This window comes from Hemibagrus wyckioides, linkage group LG25 (assembly GCF_019097595.1).
Source record: "Hemibagrus wyckioides isolate EC202008001 linkage group LG25, SWU_Hwy_1.0, whole genome shotgun sequence".
NCBI lineage: Eukaryota > Metazoa > Chordata > Actinopteri > Siluriformes > Bagridae > Hemibagrus > Hemibagrus wyckioides.
In genome coordinates this window covers 8,717,987-8,732,336 of record NC_080734.1, presented here as the reverse complement: position 1 = coordinate 8,732,336, position 14,350 = coordinate 8,717,987, and the positions used below count along the sequence as shown (strand labels likewise).

The following is a 14,350-nucleotide window of genomic DNA, read 5'->3' as shown; positions in this document are numbered from 1 at the left end:
CATTTTCTGGGGGTGAAGGTTTTTTCAAAGATTTGTCAGGCAGAACAATTAAAATGGAAGTATAGATAGAGGCGTGTCCTCTGTGCCTGTCAACTGCAGTAAAGAAGACGCGGTTTCTGTGCCTGACAGTCATAATTAAAGTCATTGTTTGACACTGTGTCTGTCAGTCTCAGTAAAAGGGTGTGTCCCCTGTGTCTGTCAGTCTCAGTGAAAGGTGTGTCCTCTGTGTCTGTCAGTCTCAGTAAAAGGGTGTGTCCTCTGTGTCTGTCAGTCTCAGTAAAAGGTGTGTCCTCTGTGTCTGTCAGTCTCAGTAAAAGGGTGTGTCCTCTGTGTCTGTCAGTCTCAGTAAAAGGGTGTGTCCTCTGTGTCTGTCAGTCTCAATAAAAGGCGTGTCCTCTGTGTCTGTCAGTCTCAGTAAAAGGCGTGTCCTCTGTGTCTGTCAGTCTCAGTAAAAGGGTGTCCTCTGTGTCTGTCAGTCTCAGTAAAAGGGTGTCCTCTGTGTCTGTCAGTCTCAGTAAAAGGCGTGTCCTCTGTGTCTGTCGGTCTCAGTAAAAGGCATGTCCTCTGTATCTGTTAGTCTCAGTAAAAGGCGTGTCCTCTGTGTCTGTCAGTCTCAGTAAAAGGCGTGTCCTCTGTGTCTGTCGGTCTCAGTAAAAGGCGTGTCCTCTGTGTCTGTCGGTCTCAGTAAAAGGCGTGTCCTCTGTGTCTGTCAGTCTCAGTAAAAGGCGTGTCCTCTGTATCTGTCAGTCTCAGTAAAAGGCGTGTCCTCTGTGTCTGTCAGTCTCAGTAAAAGGCGTGTCCTCTGTATCTGTCAGTCTCAGTAAAAGGCGTGTCCTCTGTATCTGTCAGTCTCAGTAAAAGGCGTGTCCTCTGTATCTGTCAGTCTCAGTAAAAGGCGTGTCCTCTGTATCTGTCAGTCTCAGTAAAAGGCGTGTCCTCTGTATCTGTCAGTCTCAGTAAAAGGCGTGTCCTCTGTGTCTGTCAGTCTCAGTAAAAGGCGTGTCCTCTGTATCTGTCAGTCTCAGTAAAAGGCGTGTCCTCTGTGTCTTTCAGTCTCAGTTAAAGAATTTTTTTTCTGAAAGTTTATGCTCTATTAATAGGCATACTGTAATTGAATTAATGTGTTGAATTAATGTATTGGATTGCTGCTGCACACTAAGAGGTGCATCATAGTGTCCTGGTAAAAGAGATACATTACCTCTAATAAGCAAGCTCCCACAGGGATGGAAAATATTGAATATAAATTACACATGAATCTAATTCAGACACCAGTCTATAAATTAAAAAAAAATGTGTTTAGATGAAATATAACAACTTTAGATCAATCTTCCAACATCGCCATGCAATGACTAGTCCTTGTTGTAATCTATACTTTATTTACACTCCAATGGCTGCAGGGTCTTTGGAGAAAAACATTCACACCTGAGCAACGTGCCACGAAAAACAGCCTGCACACTACTGAACACATCCCAGCATTCTGTTCAGTCCATACTAATGACCCAATTACACATTCTGCTGCAAACGCCAGCCCACTTCCTGTGGAAGCAAATTATCTTTTGGCTTCCCAAATGACAGTGGGTCACTGTCAGGAGCAGAAGGTCTTTTCACCATGAGCCTCAACTAAACACTTGAAATAGCAGCACAACAATGAGGCTGTTTTTGTAATTTAATTTCATGGTCAGACTGTGGCCCCTTGAAAGGACTGAATGAGAGCGTGCATTGAATTATAACACAGTGGAATAAATGAAGGGGTCTAGAGGCAATTTCAGGACCTTTTTTTTCCTACAGGCCTCACATTAATACGCATTTGAAATGACTTTTTAGAGCTCCAGGGAGAATCGCTTTTGCAAAACTAAAAGAGAAGCAATGAAAGAAAACAAGATTTAGCTGAGAGTCAGTTATTTATATATGACACTGAAAGGAGGGACATGGGTCCAGGTCCTCAGACTCTCAGGAGATTCCAATATTAGTAATCTGACACTAGTTGGGGGTTTTTTTGGTTTGTTTTTTCCTTTAATAAACAACACCCTGTTTGAATTAAATCCGGCTGTGCTTGTAAGTCACTTTGGATTAAAGTGTCTGTCAAATAAATAAATGCAAATGATGTCATTGTGGCATGAGGAAACTCAAAACATGCTATTTCATTCCAGTGAAGTAATGAAATATGACACCAGGATGCAGTGTTTGCATAAGAGGTGTCGAGTTCTTGAATTACTCGAAAATCCATCGTTATTGCACATGGAATAGTTCAAGAAACTGATCTACAGTGGAACCTCGGTATACGAATTTAATTCGTTCTGGAGGCGAGTTCTTAAGGTGAAAATTTGTAATGCGATACGAATTTTTCTATAAGAAATATATGGGATTATATGGGCAGATAATCCATTCCAGCCACCCAAAAATATTACCAATATTACCAATTTCCAAGGGTCCTTACTGAAAGTTGTGCCACCAAGCTTGGGCTAAAAATAGAACAGACCAACCATGCCGGCAATCTGTCAACAAAAATACAGATAAGAAACCACGTAGCTTTTGAACGGATGCCGAAGACAATGTTGGTATCGTGGGTTGACTATTTTGAAACAGCTTTCGCCGATTATTCGCTGCCGTTGGTTTTGATTGCCTTCCCACTGACACAAACATGTTTTGAACGGCTCCCGGACGTACGCACAACGTAGCTGGCGTTCAGTTTCGTTCGTTCATATGCTGAAAATGCTTTTTATGCAGATGCAAATTTCTTGTAAAATTTCAATTCTTATGGTGAAAATTTGTAAGGGAGGGCATTCCAATGCCGAGGTTCCACTGTATATAGTGCATCAACATACTCGTATAGACACTGCTCAAAAAAAGTCATTATCGCAGTATAAGACTAAGTCAATTAAACCTCAGGGATATCTGTCTGTCCAGTTAGGTGGAATAAGTGAGAGTGAATCAACAGGTGCACTGGAGAGGCAACAGCAAGACAACCCCCAAAAAAGGAAATGGTTTTGTAGGTGGCCACAGATAATAATTCTCTCATCCTGATTTATCTCCAGTTTTGTGTTTTGTTAGGCTCCTTGTCATTACTTATGGCCTGAAGCAGTACCTGCAACCCAATTAGCACAGGTAGTCCAGCTCCTTCAGGATTAGACATCCATACGTGCCATCACAAGGAGGTATGGAGTGTTTCCCAGCACAGTTTGAGGAGCATGGAGGAGATACTGGTAGATGGGTCATCACATGAGGAGAGTGAGACAAGGCTGTAAAAGGGTAACAACATAGCAGCAGGACAGGGTATCTACTCGTTAGTGCGAATTTACAAGTGACAACAACATAAAGAGCTCAGACCTTAACAACAAAATAAACAGCAAGTCTCTAGAAACATAATATTTTGAATATATATATATATATAATAAAAGATCCTCATGTTGTGTTCACTGGCAATGTTCTGGCCCATTGAGTCAGGCCATCTCCCACGATAGCAACACAATTGTAAAATGTATTTAAAATTACTCTCAATCTCTTATCTTTATCTCAGTTGTTATTTTCCAGGAATAGAAGACAAGGACAGATGCAGCAAGCAGCCATGAGTGATGATGAACAGGACAGGAATAGGAGATTAGGACAATTGGGACAAGACACCTCAATAACAGTATGTAAAATGTAGAAATGAAACTCTTTACCTTATCACTCAGTTCATCTGTGTCAGCTAAAGTGAATCATCATTTAAGGCTTTATTTAGGAATTATTTATGGCATTATTATAATTTGTTGTTGTTTATTCTCTGAAAATGCATAGATGCATATGATGCATATCATGGATAATATATTTAAGTAATACTTATTAAAGGAAGGAAGGAAGGAACAGGTTTGGATTTTCTACCTATTATTCATTAAACACTTAAATAATAAATAAAACTCGATGAGGCATGCTGTTAGAGGAAAATAATTAACATCAGGGAGCTGTGATGCGACTCAACGTGAAGCGAAGTTTTCGTTATCGCCCCAAGTTGATTATTTGCTGATGACATCAAATTCAGAATTGCTCTGTACTCTTTATAACACAGCAATTTAATGATGCAGGATTTTTTTTTGTAGTTATGTTTAATACTGCAGAACATCCATGGAATAAGTTTCTGTTCCTTCTGTCTTGAGGTTAATAAAACATAAAAATGTTAATTGTCAAGAATCTCACCCAAGCACTGAGAGCCGAGTCGCACAGCACACAGCAGTGCTACACGGGTCATTTCCGTATTGTTTCTTGTGTTCATATGTTTGTTTTGTTTTATGTTGACATGTGGGCTGCCTCCACCCCTGTTTTGTCACTGGTTATAGTTGTAATGTGTCCCGGTTAGTCGCCCCTGTTTTCAGTGTGTGTGTTTAAACGTTCTCGTGTCTAGTGTTTGGGGCGAAGTATTTACTCAGTTACTGCATGTTCTATCAATTACTAAGCCTTTGTTCATGTTCACAGTTGCTGGTTTTTGTTCTGTGCCCTGTCCAGGCTTTTCTGGTTGTTGATCTCCTGATCTTTGCCTGTTTACCACGCCGATCTCGTCTAATATTTTGGAATTGATTGTTTAATAATCACCACAGTTACCTACATTTGCATCCTCTTTTGAGTCTCTACCTTTACATTTGCCAGGTTACCAAAAACTCACAACGCTCCAACACATGAGACTTCTCCCATAAATTCTAAAAAAAATCTCCTTGCACATTTTTAAAATCCATTCCTATAAGTGTCTTCTATTCAAATCACTGTGCAAGTTGTTGCTATGGAAACAATAATCTATTAAAATGAGTGCATGAATATGAGCCTACCCGATGGAGTCAGTGTCAGTGCTGGCCCAACAGTATTTAGACCCAGGTCAGGAGTGTTTGATGGCCCCTGGTCTAAGAAATAGTAGTTTGTCACACACCGTCAGTCATGATAGCATCCATAGATGTCTGTCTTTTAACTTAATACATGATTTTTAAATATTATATAGGTAAAGTCAGTAAAACTTTGGGAAATATATAAAACTAAACCCAATGGGACCTTCAGGTCAGTGAAAGTCAGTATGCTTCCATTCATCTGTTAAATGCTAACTGTGCCCATATAATCACCTCAGAATCAGCGTGTATTCAAGAATGACTCAATTAAGAGAGTCAGTGGGGCGAGATGTTAATTGCTCTTCCAAATATAAAGGGACAGAGAGAGCACCTGGCGCACTAACAGACATGGACCCATGCCAGAGTCACATATGGAGGCCATTTTTCAGGTAATGAAGTCGATACTAGCGAAACAGACAGCTCTTTGCTGTAATGCTGCAGTCACTTCATGTGAGAAAATGGAAGAACTTTTTCTCGTTATTTTATCTTGCCACATGGTTTGCTAAGTAATGTTAGCTAGACTTGGCATGTAGCTGTGTTCAGGTTAGATGCTATATGTTACATTTCCTTAACATTAAAATACTTAACATGAAGAGTGAATCATGCATTTTATTATGTCAGCACCTGTACTGAAATCAGTTCCAGGTTTGGTTAGAGACCCTGAATGACCCTGATCATATGTCAGCTTTTAGAATGTTATTTCTCTTAAAACTTTTATTATGGCTGTATTTAGAGTTGCACAGCTTAAATTAAAAAGTTATGTTAATATTTCAGCTTATTTCTATCATATTCAGATCAGATCTCTAATGTTGCCTGACTTTTCTTGTAGATCGTTCTCAGGAAAGGTGGTCTTCAGTTTGTTTTTCCTTTAAGTCTAAAAAAAATAGTATTTCGTAAGGCTAGAAAATGCGGACTTGAAGGACAGAAGCCTTTTCCGCCCTTTGCTGTACTTTGCACTACAATATACCATCAAATGCAAAAGACAATTTGAAAATACACTTTAGAGTGGTAATGCATGAATGAGTTACATGAATGAGATACATAGCTGAAATGCCACATTCCTGACCCAGAAAAAGCAGATACATGAGGTGAATGAATTACTTAACTACTTTGAATTATACAGTAAAATCTAGCTGACCACTTCAGTAGGTTATAATATTATCATATCATGGTCACTTTTGCATAACAAGTATTGCAAGAAAACTGCCTCAACTGCTACAATATTAAGTTTAACTTAAATGTATCACTATTTGCCTGAGCTGAATGTCATTATATTGTAAAGTCTTGCTTGTTTAAAAAATTACTGGGTCAGTTTCTAGTGAATTTATTATCGAGTTTGTTTAGATGTGCTGCTGTCACAAGCACTAACAGAAATGCTGGTTGAAGGACTACAAGAGGTTCGTTATTTTGTTCCTACAAATGTTATACTCTTCTTCATTACTCCTCTTTTCTAATGTGTAAAATCAAATGTGATTTTTATTTAAAAACGATTCATCTATCTGACACCTCTTCTATAAGAGCTTGGCTGTCTAACGCTTGAAGTCACAACATACTCAGAACTAATACGTGACTGCAGCGATGGCCCCCAGCTGAGCATCAGAGCAAGGTAGACCACATTTTCCTCCACTTTAGATTCACTGATATGTTAAAAAATGGTGCAGTCCCTCATTCCCGCCGACTAAGACAACCCCAACCAGTTCAGAGCTGTAGATTACCATTTATCCATCATTGTCCAAGTTGATACCACTTTAAATTCCAGCCCTGAGAGGCGTATATTTTGACAGGGGGTATAATTCTGCCACCAAAGAACAGTTTAAAGGGCTTATATTAACAATCAGCCACCATAGACGCTAATATGCTTCCATCTGGAAATGAGTTCGTACCGGAATTAATTAATAAGAGTCAAATTAAGATGCTGCATATGTGAGGGACATTGTTGCTGTGCAAATGAGCCAAAGCAATCGGCTAATCAGTCAATTAATCCTTGCCAGATGAAGTGAATCACTATTCAAGGCTTCATTTAGCAAAATAGATTACAGCAAAGTGGGGACTTCTTGTACTGAGGGACTTTGGGATTTTGTTTATCTACACAGATGATGAACAGCAGAATGTATCCAGCAGTTTTTGTTTTGTTTGTTTGTTTGTTAAAAAGTGGGTCTTCTAATAGTTAGTTAATAGTTAAATAGTTAATTTAACAACACTTTCAACGGTCATCTTGTGAGAAATATTCTGTTAGCATGCCAAATAGCTAGATAAACAGGTAAGTAGATAGATAGGTGGATAACAAGCCAGCTATATGGGTTAACCCTAACAAGAAAACATCAGGTGGAAATGACAGGAGTCTCTATTGGAAGAACTTGTATATAATACGATCATTTACTTACACTGGAAGAAGGCTTTGTCACATTTCACAAGGCGGAACGCAAAGGGACCATTTTCTCTTTTAAAGCTGACGTTTCTCGCAGGATGTTGATGTGGGGTTTGGATCCAGGTTCTCTCCAGGACTCTACTTGTTTGAAAAAGTGTTGAAAGCTCACACTGGAAGAATTCAGATGCCAAGAGTTGAGTTCAAAAGCAGCTTTGAATGTCCAGAGCAGGAACAGAAACAATAGCCGACAAGGAAAAGTATGAATTATTCTCAGAATGTCGGCTGGAAAGGTGTTATGTGAAATATGAAAGATTTTAATGTAAATAACAGTGACACAAAGAAAAGAAAAGAAAAGAAAAGTACTGTGACACAAAGATATATATATATATATATATATATATATATATATATATATATATATATATATATATATATACATGAAAGTATCAAAGAAGCCCTCTAAAATCTATGCCCTTTGGGGTAAGTGTAAAAAATATATCAAAGAGCAGAACAAAAAAATATACATGAAGGAAAATCCCATAGAACAGTATAGCGATGTAGTGTATGTTATGTTTTTATCGATATGTCAAATTTTAAGAAACATTCCAAACATTAAAATGAACAGAATACGTTCTAACAAGACATTTTATTTATCTAAGTCTCAGTGGGAGATTATTGCCACATCCCAATTTGCCTATATAGTTTTCATACAAAAACCATTTTATATTCTACTTTCTTTTAATGCCTTTTCTGTTAATAGCTGACATGCTGTCAAATTTCCATTGTGTTACAATAGTCTGATTTTGTAAGCTAATGACAACTCATTGGCTCAATAGCTTTTGGGAATGTTCCTCTGCAATTGCGAGGGGTCTTCTGTCACTCCACTCATGCACGACTCCTTATTAGCCCATGTTTCATTAATTTGTTTCTGAACATGCCCTGACATGAGTGAGTTGACAAGCATAGAAATGAGATTTAAGCCTTCCATCTGCTTCCTCCACACAGCGCTAATAAGATGACTGGTTACAAACGAGAACTTCTCCGGTATGCACATTGTACATCTCAACTAGTTAATCCTATTACCATGTGACTGTTTTTTATTTCCATCTCCCTCGAGAGGAACAGAGGATGTAAGTCATATGGATGTGGATTGGGGGGTCTGTAGATTGCAGACTGGAAGTAGCTATGTATTTTGTGTCCAGGCTTTGTTAGTTGAAAACTCTTAGTTCGGCTTATTGTTATTTAGCTTATTATTTTTTTTTAAAAAAAGTGGGACGACCTTGACTGTCAGACAAGCAGCAGTTCACTGTTTGAATGTAAAATAGGTCTCATCTGAAGCAAGATTTGATACATTAGCAGATTGAGTGATTAACATTAGCAGCATTCATTTATTCGTGCCAGTGGTTAAGAGCTTTGACTTTTTTTTAGCCTTGACTAGCCTTGAGATTTTTTAATTCAGTTACTCCTATAATAACCCTGAATTTTTAAAATATATTTTATTGTAGAATTCAATGTGTTAGGGATATATGGGATTGCTGTGGATGGTTGCACTTAGAAACCATGGTGTTGGCCAAAAGGAATGGGTTCCCTTCTGAGTGTGGTCCCTCTCAAAGTTTCTTTTTAAATATCATCTCCTTGGCACCATTGCCTCCTGCTTGATCATTAGGGATAAATTTATCATTTCTCTCCTGAATTTATATTGTAAAGCTGCTTCTTGACATTTGTTAAAAGCGCTATGAAGATAAAATTTGGTTTAGTGAATGTAGTACCAATATATACAGTAGAATATAGACACATGTGCCAGATGTATAGTATAATGAAGTTACAGTAATCTGTTCATTATAGTAGGGATGATACTTTTATTCAGAATGTGAAAAGGAGCACTGGGTTTGAGGTTAATGAGGGCCACATTACTGGAAGGGGGGGGGGGCAAAAAGTATGCCTACTTTTTCCAGCTGTGATGACTCTGAGACTTCTTCTGGAGGGAAGCATGTTTAAGAGATGAAGTCTGGGTTGAAAGGGGTCAGCTATAATCTTGCCAGCATGCTTCCTGTGCCTGTTGCCATAGATGTCCTGAAGAGATAAATGATTACATTCAATAACTACTTCAATAACCATGTCTGCTGTCCTGAAAAGGTGGCAGGCCATGCAGTTGTTGATGGCGTGTGGACGGATTCAGTGATCACAGCATAGAACCAGTGTAGATAGTCAGAGCCTTTGAGTGAATTTCTTCAGCTGCTACAGAAAGAAAATCCTCTGCTGTAATCACATAGAGGTTTCCTTCCCAAGGCAAGGACTCAGCATGCTTCATATAGACATGATGGTTGGCTAGCTTCCAAGAACTATATGACGTAATTGCTGAGCAAATGGACTGAGGGCCTCATTTATCACGCTGGGTACATGTGATGTATTCATAAATCATTTGTAATAAAATTTATGTGAGACATGTGGTGTTCATGAAAATCATGTAATTGGTATCCCACTCATGCACCTGATTGTGAGTAAAAAGACAAACTAATGCAAGCCATGATTGGCCAACGTTATATCATATAAATTACCATGATATGGTATCATATAAATTACCATTAGAGAGTTCTTCAATATACGGATTATGTGGGTTATGCCATCAAGTGTGTTTTTGTTATGCACAAATTTTGGTGAAGCCCAATCAATTCATATTTGCTGCATGAACTAAAGAACTATTAACTATGAAAACATCCATACACAATGACCTGTATAAGACCACAGTGAGTATACAAGCTTGTAAACTCAGGAAAGTAGTTTCATCTTTGTGCAACCCTTGCAGACATCTCTGGATATAGTGCTGGCCAGGAACTCTATAGTAGTAGTGGTGTTGGAATATTTGTTTTTTTCTGGGTATTGGTAAAAAGATTAGGATTTTTCAGCGGGCGCAAAACAAAACAAAGGTCCAAGGATTTGTTAAAATATCTGGAAGGACTGATGCCAGTTGCTCACAGCAGTGCTTTAGGGTGGATGCTGAGGCAAAGTTTTATCCTGGAGCCTTTCTCACCTTGTATTCACTCTTCAGGCAAGAAGCTGTTGACATTCTGCTTGCTGAGGGTGAGATGGCAATGGGGCACATGAACTGAAGTGAGATGGGGATTTTTTTCTGGGCAGATTGTTACCTGCTGATATTAATCTGTAGTAACAGTGTTAAAACTCCTATATTTCAGTGTAACTAATTCAAGGAGTACAGTGCCTTGCAAAAATACCCCTCATACCCCTTGAGCTTTTCCACATTTTGTCATGTTACAACCACAAACCTAAATGTATTTTATTGGGATTTTATGTGATACACCAAAACAAAGTGGCACGTAATGCTGAAGTGAAAAGAAAATAATTTGTATTCAACCCCCTTTGCGCTGATGCCCCTAACAAAAATCCACTGGATCCAATTTCCTTTAGAAGTCACCTAATTAGTAAATCTAGAGTCTGTGTGTAATCTCAGTATAAATACAGCTGTTCTATGAAGCCCTCAAAGGTTTGTTAGAGAACATTAGTGAACAAATAGCATCATGAAGCCCAAGGAAGACACCAGAAAGGTCAGGGATAAAGTTGTGGAGACGTTTAAAGAAGGATTAGGTTATAAAAAAAATATCCAAAGCTTTGAACATCTTCCACGGGTCACTGTTCAATCCATCATCCGAAAATGGAAAGAGAATGGCACATCTGCAAACCTATTAAGACACGGCGGTTTCCCTAAACTGACAGACCGGGCAAGGACAGCATTAATCAGAGCCTAAATGTAAAACACTATGTGTGGCAGAAAGCTAACACTGCTATCACCCTGAACACACCATTCCCAACATGAAACATGGTGATGGCAGCATCATGTTGTGGGTATGCTTTTCTTCAGCAGGGACAGGGAAGCTGGTCAGAGTTGATGGAAAATTGCTGTTCACAGACGCTCTCCATCCAATCTGACTGAGCTTGAGCTATTTAAAGAAGAATGGGCAAAAATTACACTATCCAGATGTGCAAAGCTGGTAGAGACATACACCCAAAAGACTTGCAGCTGTAACTGCAGCAGAAGGTGGTTCTACATTGTATTAACTTGGGGGGCTGAATACTTTTTAGATATTTATTTGTCATTTTCCTTCCACTTCAGTTATGTGCCACTTTGTGTTGGTCTATCACATAAAAAACCCTAATCAAATACGTTTACGTTTGTGGTTGTAACATGACAAAATGTGAAAAAGTTCAAGGGGTATGAATACTTTTGCAAGGCACTGTATTCTAGCGGTCAAAGCAGGTCCTAGACCCGAGTAAAGTAAGGGTAATTCAGAGGATTCCTAAATCACTAATAGCAAATCACCAACAATCCCTCTCCCTACTGCTGACGATTAGCATTGCAGTCCAATTCATGTGTTTGAATTATTCAGACCCTCTCACCTAGTCTCTGATGATGGAGCTCTGAAGGGTTACATAGGTTCCACTATTCACTGGCTGGCTGCTGCTGCCCCTGGCTTCTACAGGAGTTCAACTGTCTGATTCTGCGATTCCCTGCCTGTCACAATGCTATTAGTCACAGGTGTTTGCTACTCTACTCAGCTACTCTATATAAGCTCAGTAAGTCCTCAAGGATGCTGTCATATTTTGTCACTCGTATACCCCTTGGAGTTGAAAATTGTTTAATCTTGCCACATATTCACCTGACCATGTTTATGTATTGAGTTTGCTCACTTGCAAAATACTAATTTGAATATTGTTTGCCTGGAACCGTGTCATTTGTGAATGCAGTGAACATCTTTGTTAAATCAGAAAAAGCAAGGCTATTAAATGTGCATAAAGAAAAGCACCAAGTCTCAATTCTCAACATGCACTTGTATTTACATACATCTTTCCATTAGCATTAGAAAACAAAATATATGATTAAGTTAGATCCAAACGTAATAGGATAAAATAGATAACAAGTCATTGGAAACATTTTTGTAATGCTTAGTGAGACCTATGCGTCGGAGATTATGTTATATTTGGAAAGTATATTATAGAGTTCAGTTCATGATTTTAGCTTGACAGCATTAAAAAGAAAAGAAAACTCAAAATCACACCATTCCAACATTTAATTGCTGGCATGTCTGGTGTTGAAAATATGTAGGAAGCATATTAAATCTATGGTTCTCAGAGAACTGTCATGCATGATCTTTTGCCCATTCACCTCCAAAGCAGGCTATAATTAATGCCACTATATTGGCATGCATCAGTGCCCTAGAGACTGCAGTGATTTCATTCTGCACACACTTCGCTCTAATTCTAAGCATGTGGGAGCGTAAATTGGACTGCCTCCAATAATTTTTTTAAAGTTATGAGTTTCTTTGGATGTAACTTATAGCATGGATTTTACAAAGACGCAGCAATCTATTTCTAAAGTGAAAAGGAATACTAAAAGTGAAATAAGGGTTTAACATTTTTTTAGTTTTAGAGTCAGTTCATCATATACTATATATGACAAAGTACACTATATTGCCAAAAGTATTCGCTCACCTGCCTTGACTCGCATATGAACTTAAGTGACATCCCATTCCTAATCCATAGGGTTCGATATGACGTCGGTCCACCCTTTGCAGCTATAACAGCTTCAACTCTTCTGGGAAGGCTGTCCACAAGGTTTAGGAGTGTGTTTATGGGAATTTTTGACCATTCTTCCAGAAGCGCATTTGTGAGGTCACACACTGATGTTGGACGAGAAGGCCTGGCTCTCAGTCTCCGCTCTAATTCATCCCAAAGGTGTTCTATCGGGTTGAGGTCAGGACTCTGTGCAGGCCAGGCAAGTTCATCCACACCAGACTCTGTCATCCATGTCTTTATGGACCTTGCTTTGTGCACTGGTGCACAGTCATGTTGGAAGAGGAAGGGGCCAGCTCCAAACTGTTCCCACAAATTTGGGAGCATGGAATTGTCCAAAATGTCTTGGTATGCTGAAGCATTCAGAGTTCCTTTCACTGGAACTAAGGGGAAAATCCCAGCTCCTGAAAAACAACCCCACACCATAATCCCCCTCCACCAAACTTTACACTTGGCACAATGCAGTCAGACAAGTACCGTCCTCCTGGCAACCGCCAAACCCAGACTCATCCATCAGATTGCCAGATGGAGAAGTGCGATTCGTCACTCCAGAGAACGCGTCTCCACCGCTCTAGAGTCCAGTGGCGGCGTGCTTTACACCACTGCATCCGACGCTTTGCATTGCACTTGGTGATGTATGGCTTGGATGCAGCTGCTCGGCCATGGAAACCCATTCCATGAAGCTCTCTGCGCACTGTTCTTGAGCTAATCTGAAGGCCACATGAAGTTTGGAGGTCTGTAGCGATTGACTCTGCAGAAAGTTGGCGACCTCTTCGCACTATGCGCCTCAGCATCCGCTGACCCCGCTCCGTCAGTTTACGTGGCCTACCACTTCGTGGCTGAGTTGCTGTCGTTCCCAAACACTTCCACGTTCTTATAATACAGCTGACAGTTGACTGTGGAATATTTAGGAGCAAGAAAATTTCACGACTGGATTTGTTGCACAGGTGGCATCCTATCACAGTTCCACGCTGGAATTCACTGAGCTCCTGAGAGCGACCCATTCTTTCACAAATGTTTGTAAAAACAGTCTGCATGCCTAGGTGCTTGATTTTATACACCTGTGGCCATGGAAGTGATTGGAACACCTGATTCTGATTATTTGGATGGGTGAGCGAATACTTTTGGCAATATAGTGTATGTGGACACTGGACCATCACATGCTAAACACTGTTTTTTCTCTGAACTGTTGCTGCAGAGCTAGAAGCAGAAAGCTGTCCAGAATATCTCTGTATGCTGTTTCATTCACTAAAGCTTTGAAGTCCAAATCTGTCCCAGCATGATAATGACCAAGCGAAGCAAGTTTTATAAAGACATGATATTCAAGGTTGGTGTGGAAAAACTCGAGAGACCTGCGCAGATCCCTGACCTCAACCCCTTTGAATACCTTTGGGATTAATTGGGAAGCCAACTCCATCCAGGCCTTCCTGCCTAAAATCAATATCCAGAACTTACTCATGTGGATGAATGGGCAAATATTCCTGGCCACACTCCAAAAACTTGTGGAAAGCCTTCCCATAAAAGAGGTGGTTATAATCTAAAATGGAAT

General features: G+C 39.5%; 1 protein-coding gene across 3 annotated transcripts in view; it reads left to right on the top strand.

Annotated features, from left to right (window-relative positions):
- Window positions 1-14,350, top strand: part of tmem121ab (transmembrane protein 121Ab) — a 77,944-nt gene that overhangs the window by 56,731 nt on the left and 6,863 nt on the right. Inside the window, exon 2 of one of the 3 annotated variants that reach the window (XM_058379474.1) lies at window positions 3,532-3,631. The exons of the other annotated variants lie outside the window; for them this stretch is intronic. The gene's annotated coding sequence lies outside the window, so the exon portion shown is untranslated. The remainder of the gene's footprint in view (window positions 1-3,531; window positions 3,632-14,350) is intronic. 3 annotated transcript variants of the gene reach the window in all.